This window comes from Piliocolobus tephrosceles, chromosome 11, assembly GCF_002776525.5.
Source record: "Piliocolobus tephrosceles isolate RC106 chromosome 11, ASM277652v3, whole genome shotgun sequence".
Classification (NCBI taxonomy): Eukaryota; Metazoa; Chordata; class Mammalia; order Primates; family Cercopithecidae; genus Piliocolobus; species Piliocolobus tephrosceles.
This window is the reverse complement of record NC_045444.1, coordinates 100,958,247-100,973,357: the sequence shown is the minus strand read 5'-3', so window position 1 is coordinate 100,973,357 and position 15,111 is coordinate 100,958,247. Positions and strand designations below refer to the sequence as shown.

Below are 15,111 nucleotides of genomic sequence, written 5' to 3'. Positions count from 1 at the left end.
TCTGTTATTTGTTTTTTCAATTACACTTACTAAATCCCTTGGCTTTTTTTTCCCCCCCTCTATGCCCTACAAGGGAGTTCATCACTTCAGATTATTTTAAAGATGAATGCGGAGGCAGAGACATTCCAAAGTGGAAGTTACATAGCAAGTCAGTGGCAAAGCCCAAGGGTAGAGACCTGGGAAGACCAGCTGCAATTTGTGCTGTTTAATACTAGCAGTCTCAAAGACAGCAGACCCATTACAGCTGCAGGCTTATTCACTTATTCTAACTTTATCTTTAAATATTGCTAGAGCATCTCATAAGCTAAAGTGCTTTAATATATATACATATGCACACATATAAATATACATACATACGCGTATGTAATTACTACTGAAAACAATCCCAGGAGAGAGATTTTCACATTATTGTGTTTCTGGGTTACAGAAGAAACTGGAGCATGGCGAGCTTAAGTGATTTGTCAGGTAATCGCGAGCAGAGCCATGAATCAGATACGGTGATGCAGGCAGAATTTTGTTCTGCCCACTTGTAGAGGTTGTAGACTGTCCTGAGTTTCAGTCTATAAAAGGAGTCATGACTTTGGAAGCTGGTATAGGTATCACGAAGGATTTGACTTTGTGAGAGGGTGTCACAGGAAAAAATGCAGGAGTCAGCCTGTCAGGGTCCCCTCTCTCTAGCACAGGATCCCCTCTCTCTAGGTCGCTGCTCCAGCATCTGTATTTCCAAGGCAGCCTCATGGGCTAATGAGGTTACCTCTGGCTGTTCCTATCCAGTCTCAGGTGGCAAAGACTCAGCTGGGAGAAAGTTTTAAGTTTGTGCTCTGACACCTGAAATGAGTTCTCACTGCTCTTCACCCATACCCCATTCTCAGTTAGTTGAAACCATCAAATAGATAAAGCTGCCATTGTCATTTTTTATGCTTAAAAATATATGACTTAAAAAGAAACATACAACAACTACACACAAAAATGCTTGATAGTTTTGTAAAAGCCTGCAGAATTACCATAGAGCTAAAAATGAAGGGATATTAGCCCTTCTCCTTGTCTCCTAATTTCAATACCAACAAAAATGGAAAGTGAATGTAAAAGACATTTCAACCCAATCATAAAAAGATTATATTAAACTGTTCAAAGGAAAGGTGGAAGTTGACTCCTCCGTGGAAAGCCGACTCATGTAGTGTTTGGGATATCTGTTTCTTAGTGTGATACCAATAAAATGACTTTTTTTCCCATAGTACATTTATCAGAAAAGCATGTTCTTACCTCAGTAATATCCATGTGAGCAAAGTAAAAGATCAGATTTTATTACCAGCTTTTACATCTAGAATCTGAAGTAATAGTCATGATGATACTCCTAATATTATTACTATCCTTACTAGGAATTCTAGTTATTTATTGCTTCCCTACTATTAATGTGTATTAGGTGCTGTGTAGGCATTTCATATGTGATCAGAAGTGAGTTATGTCAACGAATGAAGCAGGTTTTTTTTCAGTCCCTGGCCTAGGTTTCCTATCTCTATGGTTACCTTTGCATTTCATGATCTCAAAATTTATAATTATTATAAATGTTAAAACCATTATAATCACCCCCAGAGAAGTAGACTTCTTTTTCTTCCTCTAGCCTTACTGAGCCAAGAGAGAAATAGTAGTATTGTGGTATCATTCCTTAGGAAGAAACATTGAAAAACTGTAGATTACAGAACTATATCATTAGTGCAGATGTGGAAATACCATAAAACTGCAGTTGGATATGCTACTCTAGTTTTTATTTCCACTCATTTGAAAAATTATGATAGCTAAGACAACTCTGGAAACCTGAAATGCGAGCATTCAAACCTGTTATTTCAATAAGAAAATAAGAACTCGGTAGCTTCCACTAATAGTCATGTTTTCATGCGGGCTCTCCCCTGGACAGTCAGTTACATGAGAAATTGCTTTAGCTGTACTGTCCTTTGGGCCACAGTACCTCTGGCTCTGTCTTAATGTGAAGGAAACCACTCCTGCAAAGAGCCCACTTAAGAAATGGCTTTGCTTGACATCTGCCAACTGAAGAGCTCACCTTCCCTAAAAAATAGAACACTTTACTCGAAGGAAAAGTTGATTACTCATAGAATAGATCCAATATTCCAATACAGAGAAAACACAAAATTACTCCTTTTGTTTTCACATTTTTCTACTGAGCTAGAATGAATTACCTGTTCTTCCATACATTTGGAAGAAGGACTGCTGTACTAAGGAAGAAATAACTTGATCTAAAAAGCATTTGTTACTTTCGACTAATAATTTTTTGGCAGTGTTTCCTTATATCCTCAGTAGAAAAATCTGTCTGGACTGACACAGTCCACACACAATCAGAATGTGTTTACTCGTCAAAAGTCCTACAGATATTTGCTGTGTAGGTAGGGACCGTTACTTGCATTTTTCCTGTTTCCTGTGATTCCCAACTCAACTCAAAATTTGTAGAAATGTTGGTTGGAAGGTCCTTGGGGAGTAGCCACTTTCCTTTTCAATCTTATTGAGTCTACAGGCAAGTAGCAAGATGAATGTTGAAATACAGTTAAGTTCACTTAAGGATGAAAATGGAAATATCCTAGATTCAGGAAACATTCAAATTACTGTGTGGGTGGTTGGCAATATCAAACCACCCCCATTGTTGAGATTGCTGCATTTTTTGTTTTCACCTATTCATCCTAACACGATTACAAATGCAACTACCTGAAACACACAAAGTTAATATTGCTGTTTAAGCAATGGTTTAGAGATTTCAGGGGTCTCCCTTTTATATGGCTACCAGCTTAATGTTGTTTTACGAATGAGCTTTGCTTATGAGTGGGCATAAATTTTATGTAAGTATACATTATTAACTCGCCATGGGATGAAAGCGGATATAACTAGGTCCCTGTAACACCAATTTATTTTCAGAGCTTGCACAAGTTACTTACAATTTACCAAAATTTGTTTCTATCCCTAATTTTTCTTTTCTTTCCTCTCGCTGCTTGAAAGATCAATCTTGTTCCTCTTCCAGTGCCCCTTTCTTAACTCTTCCAGGAAGGTGTGAGCCCATGAATCAGGAGTGGGGTCCATGTCTGCCTCTCTTTTCAGCTTCATCAGTGCTAGGAATGTGTTATTAATAAAGGATCAGCTGCCATAGGATGAGAGCAGAGACAAACATTACCTAATGTGTAATGTAAGCAAATAACTCAATGGGGATCAATAGTTGATATTATTAGAAAGTGTAGACTCTGCTACTAGTCATCATTGGACTCCACAGGTAATCTTCATCCCCTCTGCTTCTAGCATTAACTTTTCTCTCCTCACTGAGTAATTGCTGGTTGTCTTTGTTAACCACACGCCACAATGCTGTGGAAACAGTGGTGCTGTCACGACTTTAACACTTTAACTAAGGAAAGGTGAGCTGTGAAGGAGAGAAGGTTTGGCTTGAGCCCCACTTGGCACAAATTCATTTTAAAAAGTACTTTGCAAAGGAAATGGTGATACAAGTATATAGTAATTTCATTTTTTTTTTCCTCACATGGTGAATTATTCTCTGACTAGTAATTCTCATGACTTCAACATGCTTATTGCTGTTTCAGCTGTTGCTGCTGCTGTGAAACCTGAAGAACCACTAGCTTAAAGAAAGTTTGTGTTTTTAAACTTAAGATGCTAGTGAATCTACTGAATTGCAGGACTTAGTGATGGAGGCTTCTGGAACTGCCAGTCTCTTATCTGAGAAAAGATGAGGAATGAAACTACCCAGTATATGAGCGTAAGCACGAATCACTTGAACAGATGCACATAGATGACTTGATAATTCCATCGATTTGAGGTATAAATTAAACATAGTGACTGTTTTACTTCCTCAAATATGATAGTGATACTCCTGTGTAGAATCGATGCAATAATGAAAATGACTCAACACTTTCCCTATGAACCTGATTTGTAGAAAAGCTTCATAATTTAGATATAAAACTGCAATGGGACAAAACCTGGAGCTGGGAATGGCTTTGGTACAAGTGCTTTTAGCCTCTCAAGCTTTTTCAAGTTGTCTCCATGGTTTCCAGTGCTTAAAGATGTAAATTAAATATGTGGTCTTGAGTGCTTGTAAGAAGAAATGGCATATAAAAAATAAAAGAGAAAACAGAGTTTGGTCATTTAGTTTCTGTAGTTTTTTGCAGTTTTAAAATTTTAGAAAACCCACAAACCAGGAACTGTTCATTGGGAAAGGCAAATGTTAGCAGGGACATACTGAACCTGTCATACTGGCTACGAGTCCCTTGCCCTGGAGTCAGGGCACCCATGGTTGAGTTCCCAAGTCCCCAGTTTGTGATTTTGGTCACGTTAATAAACTTCTCTGACATTCAGTTTCTACATGTTTAACATGAAGAGATGATGAAATCTGCCTTGCCATAGACCACATTCACTTTCTCTCTAAGAATCCAAAAGCTGGCCTTGGGAAAGGACCTGTGCTAAGGTGGCAAGAGCGTTGGATCAGGAATTTGGCTTCAGATCCTGGTTTTGTCATTGTCTAGCTTGTGATTGTAGGCAAGTCCCTTACTCTCCATCGACCCGTTTCTCACTTGAGCAATAGTGATGTCTATTTTGTTTATGTATACCTGATAACATTGGGTCAAGCTCTAAGAAACGGCTATTTTTGTAGATGAAAATAATCACATAATGACAACTTCATATAGTGGAAGTGAAATAGGATTTATTGTCTCTAAAAATTCAGGAAGAGAGAGACTATTATGAACTTAGTTGAAAAAAAAGTTAAGATTAGAAATGATTAGAGAGAGAATGATTAGTGTGGCTGAGGAGTGCAAGAGGAGCAGGTATTCTCCAGGTCCCTTTCTTTTGTGTTTTCTACTCTGTATGTTAAAATTCCAGCTACTCTGATGTTTTGTTGTTAGTTTTTTGACATCACGAACGTGGATTTTGACAGACTGCTTTGCTCTGTAGTGATCTGGTTACCCATTGCAAACGGTTCATTCTGGGTTCTCTCTGTGAAGCAGGCTATAAAAAAAGTGATGTAAGTTTAAAAGATTACTCCCTGGTGATAATGTGAAACAATGGCATATTAAGAATAGTTGAAGGAACTAAAAGTTTTATTTCAGAGAAAAGAAAAGTTAAGAGGATATTACAGTTGTCTTGAGAAGCATGAAAGGCTGGTGTGTATAGGAGAGGTTAGATTTATTCCACTCGGATTTAAGATACTGAAATACACCAATAAGTATAAGTCACTGTGGGACTTATCTCTTCAAGTCAGAGGTCTTCAAACAAGAAAGTGTTACCTCAAGAGGTTGTGAATTCATGATTAATGAAGAATAACTATTTGGTAGGAGCATCATAGCAGGGATTCAAATGCTGGAGACCTGGCTGGTTCTAAGGCTATTGTGTTTTCTTCCAATGCTTAAACTGTATGATTTCATGAATTACTGATACTTCCAGGGTTCAGGATCAACGAAGAGAGTCTCATTTTCTGAAAACATATTCCACTTGCAAAGTGTTATAAAACTTTGAGTACAAAGTTTATAAAACACTTTGTAAGTGAAATATGTGAGCTTCTGTTTCCTCTGTTACTACTATTCACATACCCAAAGGATGCTTTAAAATTAATTAAAATTAAAATTAATTTAGCAGTTATATACCTTATAATTTATTGTAAATGATAGAAATGACCTAATTTTTGTCTCAGCTCACTGGTTGAGAGGGACTTAATATAGGGCAGTAACAATAACTAAGTAAGGATAACTTCTCCTTAAAGTAGAACAGATATGGAAGACTTCATTTATGCCATGGCTATAACTATTGAGCACAACTTTGGTGCTAATATTAATGTATTACTTAATGTCAAATATTTATTGGTACTTTGGGGCAATAAAATTGGTGGTATGTTAGACATTAAACAGGGAGAGGAGGGCTACCTTAGACAGAGGAGTCAGGGAAGGCTTGTGGAAAGACGTCTCCTTTACCATCTCTTACCAGCTCAGATGGTAAGATGGAATCAGGCTAAGTATGATGTGAGGGACAGACATTCCAGGTAGAGGCAATGACAAGTACAAGGACCCTGAAGCAGGGAAGAACTTGCTTCAAGGAATGGAAAAAGGCTAAGGCAGGGAAGAGTGGTATGAGTTAAGAGGTCAGAAGCAGCAGCAGGCCACCCACATTATTAGTTAAGGATTCCATTCTAAGCACAATGGGAAGTAATTGGAGATGGTTTTCTTTTCTTTTCTTTCTTTGTTTTTTTAATTCCAACTTTTTAGATTTGGGGGTACATGTGCGGGCTTATTCCATGGGTATATTGCATGATGCTGAGGTTTAGGATACAAATGATCCTGTCAACCAGGTAGTGAGCATAGTACCTAAGAGTTTTTTTGACTCTTGCCCCACTCCTTCCCTCCACCCTCTAATAATCCCCAGTATCTGTTGTTGCCATCTTTATGTTCATGAATACCCAATGTTAACTCCCACTTATAAGTGTGGACATGTGGTATTTGGTTTTCTGTTCCTGTGTTAATTTGCTTAGTATAATGGCCTTCAGCTGCATTCATGTTGCTGCAAAGGACACAGTTTTGTTCTTTTTTATGACTGTGTAGTATTCCATGATGTATATGTGCCACATTTTCTACCATGGAACCACCCATACACCAGTATGTGCCATATTTTCTTTATCCAATCCACTGTTGATTCCATGTCTTTGCTATTGTGAATAGTGCTGTGATGAATATATGAGTGTATGTGTCTTTTGGGTAGAACAATTTATTTTCTTATGAATATATATATATGTGGTAGTGGGATTGCTGAGTTGAATGGTGGTTCTGCTATAAGTTTTTTGAGAATTCTCCAAATTGCCTTCCGCAGTGGCTGAACTAATTCACATTCTCACCAACATGGTATAAGCATTCTTTTGTCTTCATCAGAGAGCTATAAGCAGGGGTGCAAGCTGGCTATCATGTGGTAATTAGGTTTATGAGAAAAGAGAGTCATGGAGGAAGAGAAACCAATAGGAGGAAACAGAATTTTCCCTATCCCTTCTAGAGGAGCTTATGATAATGAGGCAAGTCAAAGTGGAATTCAGCCAGATTTGAGTCCTTTTATATTTTGTGTCCTTATATGGGTGATGATGGCTTTCTTTATAGCAGGCTGTGGTTTTACCGTTAAATACCTCAGGTTGTAATTGTCAGTTATTTTATTCTACAGTAAATGAATCGAAAAATGCCAAAAAGTATTGTATGAATATGGGGAAATGTGAGCAGGAAGGATTAATCCATTTTCACTTCACTCTTTAACCAAGTTTCTACATGGTGATGTAGCTCTAAATATCTGTATAGAACTACATGGAAATGTAAGCAACTCTCATGGATAAGAAATGGCTTTTTTTCCCTCTAAATATGTAACTTCCCCCCCTGAATGTTTCCATTTGTGTTCACATATTCTCAGAGTATCCATTGTCTGCTTTGGAAAATATTAATACTTATCATTTCTCTGTGGATGTATACATTATTCTGAGCTACCAGAGTGATTAAATATAATAGATTAATATATAAAAATATATTAATAATATACGTTATTTATTTTTGGTATGACTGGGAAAATAAAAATTACAGCTATTATTTATTGGGTACTTATATGCTGAGAACATATAAGCATACAGAACACTGTTCGAAACGCCTTATGTGTACTAAGTCATTTAATTCTCACCATAACGGTATGTGGTATGTACTACTTTTTAGAGAAAACTGAAGCAGAGAAAGTGCTAGAAACTCGCTCAAACCATACTCACATTGTGTTTTGGGGGCCAAATGTTTAAACAAAAAACAAAAATTTCCATTAATTCAAGTGGACAGTTATTTGTTTTTAATGCTCATGTCACAACAGTCATTGACGATTAACCTTAATGTTATTGACTGATTTTTTTCTAATAGTAGATGATCTTCTGCTGCTAGATTCAACTGACAGATCTGAGAATGTGGTAGGGATGTGAGGAATGAATTATTTCTGGGAGTGTTTCTTAGAATGCTGGTCAGAAGAGGCAATTCCAGGGGGTTCCATGCCCAGAGGAGTTAGAGAGTTATTGCCAATACACATCATCTTTTTAAGGAAGCGCAGTGCACATTCATATACTAAAGAATTTTGAAAAATCACTTTCAAATCCAGCATTTCCCAGACTCCCTGACTCTGGAAACAACCTCCTCACCCGGGTAACAGTAACCCTAATTTTTGTAGAACACATTTTTGTGAAATGTAATATTTTATATACTCCGGTACTGAGTTGCTTACCTTGGGCACGAACTACCTGTGTGCACACTTTTGTCTGTTTGAACACATGTACTTCCTGTCTTCTCCTGCTCTCCTCACCTGCCAGGTCTGAGGTTCATTGCTTTCCTCTGATTCTCAAAAAAGATCTCAGATCCTCAAGGTGGTTAACAATTCCAGATGGGAATTTTCCCTGAAGAAAAATGGACCAGGTAGGATGAAATATTTTTTTCACCTAGTGCAAAAAGAATTCACTAGGCACTAATGAGCCCATTATTTAAAGTGCGTGTGTGAGACAGAGAGAACTCTTCCTGCCCCCAAGCTTTTCTAAACACAAACCACTCAATTGGTCTGTGGCCCTGTCTTGTTCTTGGCATTTCTTAAAAAAAAGAAAAAGAAAAAGAAAAAGAAAAAAAAAAGCCAAAGTGCCCTTGGCTCTGAAGCTGTAGGTGGAAAAATAGAAATAATTTTTTTGTGTGTGTTCCTCTAAACTTTGAGTCAAGATTCTATAATGGTCTACAATATATTTGGTGTGATAGTCAAATGATCTGATTCTTTTAAATAAGTTGTGAAGAGTTCAGTCTTTCATTTGAAGAGGACGAGGGCATTAGTGAGAAAAAAACAACGGGGACATTGATGTGGCATCATCAACTTCCTCGCTTGGCTGGAATTAGGTCCTAGAGTGTAATAAGGTTCAGGCAGGGACCATGTGGCTCTCACTTGCCACTGTATCTTCAGCACCTATAACAGCGCCTGGCACATGCTAGTGCTTAATAAATATGTGTGGAATGAATGCAGAATAGGTTAGAATCCAAACTGGGTTAATTACAATTTGTATTGCCCATAAAGGTCAGAAGTCCTTCTAGTTTAATCCCCTCATTTTTAGAGAAAACTTAGGCTCCAAATCAGATCTAAGGGAGAAAAATCCTCAGTACATGGCTCAGAAGTACAAATTTTACAGAGGGTAGGAACTCTTAGAAGAAGAATGACCAGAACCAGACCTGGTCATCTTTGGAAAACAAATATTGTTCTTCATAGTGTTAAGGTGATATTTTGTGCTTGAGCTTGTACTGTTTAACAACCAAGAATAATTTGGGTAGATAGAAACAGAAAACTGAGAGGCTGGCGAGACACAAGTACAAACAAAGAGGAGTAAAAGTTTGACATGTGAGTTTTATTGCTGTTAGGTAGCAAAGTACACATTATAGTAATTTGCTTTTCTGGAAAAAACGCTCTATGTGATAGAATATACTATGGTTCAGTGTATTTAAATTTTTTCTTTTTTTGTTCTCTTGTAATAAGTAATGATTTAAGATAACTTTATGACTATGTAAGACATGGATTTTCTAATTTTCCTTTCCAAATTAAGCTTAATCAATCAGCTCATCACACTACATGTCATAGTTAAACCCCAGAAATTAACAGTAAATTTAAACATTAAATTAAGCAGTAAAAACAGAATATTTGTCAGGATTTGAGTCTTTTAAATTTTATTTAATTAATTTATTTATTTTGAGACGGAGTCTTGCTTTGCTGCCCAGGCTGGACTGCAGAGGCATGATCTCGGCTCACTGCAGCCTCTGCCTCCTGGGTTGAAGCGATTCTCCTGCCTTAGCCTCTCAAGTAATTACAGTGGTGTACCACCACACCCAGTTACTTTTTGTATTTTTAGTAGAAATGGGGTTTCACCATGTTGGCCAGGCTGGTCTCAAATTTCTGTCCTCAAGTGATCTGCCTGCCTTGGTCACCCAAAATACTGGGATTACAGGCATGAGCCACCACACCCAGCCTAAAATTTAAATAATAAACAATAATTTTATATTTGTTGATATCATCACAGGTAATTTCTTTTTGCATCTTAGAAAAAAGTCTATTTCTCAATTTGAAAAGTATACATTAAGATTTCTAAAATAATTCACTTTCTAATGAAAAACCTTGAAATTCAAAGAACAACCAGCAAATTAGAAGATTGTGAAGCTATCATAAATGAGTGAGGCATCTCATAGAAAATGGGGAAAAGCAAAATGTGATCAGATTCCCAGACTGTTTTGGCTCTTGGAAAACAAGACATAGGTAACTCAGTGACACTTTTCTCAAGAATGTGAAAGCCTCAAAGGGTTCTGTGCATTGATTCCTGTTGTCACAGAGGTCAACAATTAACAGAGACTGGAGTTAAAATGAAATAAGGCAATGGCATGGGGCTAGGGGTTAGGACCTGGATGTTGACATTTTAGCCATTGAAACAAACAGGAGTTATTACTAAATGATAGAATCATTATAAAAAGTTATTTTTCTCTGGACAAAACTCTACCAATAAGCTCTAGTTTGCTAATGCTTATTTCCATATTAGTATAAATGTAGGACAATGTGTCCAAATATATTATATAAACAATCAACATGTTCTTCGAATATTAAAAAGAGTTAGCTTTGGGACATTATCGTCTCATGCAGATATTCTTTATTTTTTCCTTATTGTTCTGTATATTGCATTCTCAATATAAATATTTAACATATCAAGATTTAATAAAAACCAAAACAAAAACAACAATTTGAAAAGTGGTTTCTTAGTCTACAAAATAGCTATTCACCTATTGCAAATATGTATTTATATAGCTTGTAATGATAATTAGGTAGTATGTTTTAAAAAATCTATCCAAATATATCTTCAAAAGACATGTTATAATGACTCCTTTTCAGATTTGCTAATGTTTTAGGTAGATAGTATATATTTAAAATACTGTGTACATGTATTTAAAGACTAGAATTAGGGGATGGATACCTCATCCTCCATGACATACTTCACATCACATGCCTGTCTCAAAATATCTCCTGTACCCCATAAATACATACACCAACTATGTACCCACTAAAAATTAAGGAAATGGAAGTGGAGGAGGAAGCAGCAAAGAGGAATAAAAGTACAATTTTTAAAAGACTAGGATTAAACATTGTCTAGCTATTATCTGAACTTTAATAATGAAGTAAACATCATTTATAAACACAAGAACACATCATATTTTTATCACTGCTTCCTGCCTGCTATGTTCTTAAAGGCTATTAAGATTGATACTAATACAAAGAAAGTACAATCCTCTAATTAATGCAGGAAGGACAAAAGTTGGATTCTACCTATCTCCCTAATGTTACTACGTGTTTTGCTCATACAGATAGCATTTCTTGTGGCCAGAGTGATGTGCTACAAGCCAAAGCCAGGATTATGTGTGCTGAGCTAGGCAGTTACCCATGTGGTATGGTTTTGTAGGGCAAAGAAGTGTTACTCCAGGTAATGGTGCTGGTGACCCCTTGCATTTGGGCAAGGCCTGGTCATTGTGAGCTGTCCAGAGAATCTCACACTTACCTCCCTGAGCTAGGGAATGAGCTTACTTTCTGGAGAAGCTGGCCAAATTTTATTGGCAATAAATGTAGTAGGGGATTCTCTTATTTGGGGCAGATGGTTAAGATGACTTTTATTTCTTTTTATGATTAAAAATGCTCCTTGACAAGAAAGCAAAAATATGTTAAATTAGGAGGAAGAAGCAGGAACTGTGGAATTAGTTAAGCTAGGGTTTAAATACTGTCCCAGCCTCTACCCAGTTTTCTTGACTCAGTCATTTACTGCTGTAAATGGGGTAAAATTTTGTAGTGTTTTGAGGATTAAATAAGATGCTGCATGAAAATTATGTAGCATGTTTGCTGAAACTTGGTAGCTTTTGAATAAATCATACATATTATTATTAATGATACATAAAAAAGCACTGATCTATTATTCTACCACCAGGTGCTAAAAATGTTTACACTTTCATGTATTTCCTTTATTTTTCTGGCCATAGTTCTACATTGTTGAGATCATATCGCATATGTAGTTTTGTATTCTTACATTAATAGAGCATCAAAAAAGAATACTGTTTTTTGTCTACTAAATTGGCAGTGATAAAAGATAACACTTAATGCTGGCAAGTGTGAGAGTTGTGGGCACTGTTGTGCATCACTGGTGAGAATATCAGCTGCTCTAACCTTTCTGGAAAGCAATTTGGGAAATATTGTTCAAGAGCATTAGAATTCTTTTACCTTTTGACCTGGTAATTTTACTTCTGTATAGCCAGTCTCAGGAAATAAGTGAATCATGAACAAAGACTCATGGTCAGGGAAGTTCATTGAAGAATCATTTATGAAAACCAGAGTATAGAAATTATTACTGTCCATGATAATGAAGCTGCTTGGTAAGTTATGCTACATTAAAAAAAATGGAATATTTACAGACATTAAAGCCCCGTTTTCAAAGAATAATTGATTACATGGAAAAGTGTTTTTGATATGATGTTACACAAGGATGAACATCATGTATGATGCAAAACCCCAAGATTCCAATTTTGCTTCAGAAAGAAGCAAGTATGTATGGGGAGTGGGCTGGAAAAATGTGTGCCCAGATGTTATCAATGATTATTTCTGGCTGGTGGGATAATGTATATATTCATTTTTTTCTCAAATTTTCTATTTTGAGCATGGACCTGTGTAAACACAAAAGATACGTATGTATGGGTGTGTGTGTGTGTGTGTGTGTGTGTGTGTGTGTGTGTGTATAAGAGAAGCAAATATTCTGAGAATTTCCCCATGCTGTAAAACAATCTTAAATTTTCAGAACTATGTATTTTTAAGAGCTTTAGAGTATTCTGTTTTTGTGGAGCCATCTTAATGTATTCACTCCTTTTTGGTATTGTTTTAAGCATGTATATTATTGCAGTGTATCCCTTTGTGCATGTATAAATCTTGATTTGCATTTCTAGACCATTTCCTTTGTGGTACAGAGACATCATTGGGATGTGAACCTAGGGGGAGTCAGTTTGGGTGCAAGTGAATGCACCAACTGAATGTGCACCTTCAGAGCAAGCTAGGGGGAGAAAATGGGACCATCACCATAGACTAGTGGAAAGAAACAATATGGCATCTCTGGCGGGGGAAGCAAAAGGCTTTTGTAATTGGAGACCAGGGTACTAAGAAAGACCACTTGAGAGAGAATTTAACTACCACACTGTTGTGGCCAGTTCACGTTTTCTTTTATTTATCTTGAATATTCTTTCAGATTATTTTGCCTAATTAGGCCCTTGGTTTTCAAGACACACTTGTGGTATCATGGTTTCCACTGTAGGCAAAGAACAGCTATCACAGGACTGTGTACCTACTACCTTTGTACCTATTGGCTTTGCAGTGTCTCTGTTACATCAGCATGGTCTATTTGCATAAGTGTCCTGCCTGTCCAACTCTCTTGCATTCTTCTCAAGGGCAGAGACTATGTCTTATCATCTTATATCTCCAGGGGCATGAAAGGTGCTTGGTGCATAGTGGGTACTTCATAAATGTTTTTTTAGGTGAGTGAAAGAGCAGCAGTACATGGGTAAGAAGTGGAAATTCTAAATGGAAGAACAGGTTCTGAAAACAAACAGGCTTTGCAATTCCAGGAACATAGGAATCTCTGCGTCTCCTCTCTTTTTATTCCTCAGTCTCACTGATTATGACTAAAGCAGCGTGTCTTTCACGTTAAGGTTTTTCAAAAGAACAAAAGTTTGTATAAACAACCTGAAAACCTCCTTTTTGTCACAATGCTCATTGCAGTCAAGTATTTTTCCCATAGGTCTAGGATTAATGTGCTACTAGTAGGGAATATTGGCCAAATAGGCGCTTTAATGGGCATGTGGAAAATAAAATGGATACTCCCATTAAAAATGAGGGCTTTGTAGAAGTAAATTATCATAGGTGAAGGTTAATATTTGCATTGCAATTTATAAATTAAAAGTGATTTTTATCTAAATTATCTCATTTAATTTTTGATTACTAACATTCTTTTGGGGATAAAGCCTTTCATTCCAGTTTCAGATAAGGCTTTAAGATACAGTACTACTGAGAAAAGTAATCCCAGGAATAGTACTGTTATCAAATCATTTTCTACTGGGAGGTATTTGAAAGCAGAAAAATCCTGCTCTTGAAGGACAAGGAAGGGGGAAGTGCCATAAAACAAATGGGCAGACTAGAGACAAGTTTTTCATGCTTCACAGTATTTCTTGTGAACTTCTTCACAGTAGTTCCGGTTGCAGGAAGGGAACTTACCTTGGCATCTATCATAGTTCTCCCCAATTGAACCCTATCTTTAGGCCAACTTCTCAGCCAAGTTCCCTCAACTTTTGCCAAAGACCTGCATCATCATAATGTTATCATTTAATGTTTGTTTATTATGTGTCAAGTGCTAGGCTAAGTGCCTTATATAAATTATCTAAATTCATCCTCCAAGGAACTAATGAAATAAGTTTATTTTATATTGTTATACATACTACATATGAGGAAACTGAGGTATCTTGCCCTAGCTCAAAGAAAATAGTTGAATACAAATTTAAATACAACTAATCAACTCCAGTCTTTCTATCAGTTGACACACAGTACTTTTTTTTTTTTTTTTGACATGAAGTCTCGCTCTGTCACCCAGGCTAGAGTGCAGTGGTGCCATCTCAGCTCACTGCAAGCTCCACCTCCCAGGTTCACACCATTCTCCTGCCTCAGCCTCCCGAGTAGCTGGGACTACAGGTGCCCGCCACCATGCCTGACTAATTTTTTGTATTTTTAGTAGAGATAGGGTTTCACCATGTTAGCCAGGATGGTCTCAATCTCCTGACTTCGTGGTCCACCCTCCTCGGCCTCCCAAAGTGCTGGGATTACAGGTGTGAGCCACTGCGCCCAGCCACACAGTACTAATTCTTTTGTTTTCTTTATTTGCTTTCTCATGAGTTCAAACCATCTCTCTTTTCTCCCAATCTCTTAAGTAGTACTTTATAAATGTGGCCTTTATGGCGTCTTTTAACCAATATTATG

At 37.0% G+C, this 15,111-nt stretch overlaps 1 protein-coding gene across 3 annotated transcripts in view; it reads right to left on the bottom strand.

Annotated features, from left to right (window-relative positions):
* VWC2L (von Willebrand factor C domain containing 2 like) overlaps positions 1–15,111 on the bottom strand; it is a 169,359-nt gene that overhangs the window by 44,503 nt on the left and 109,745 nt on the right. The window lies entirely within an intron of this gene.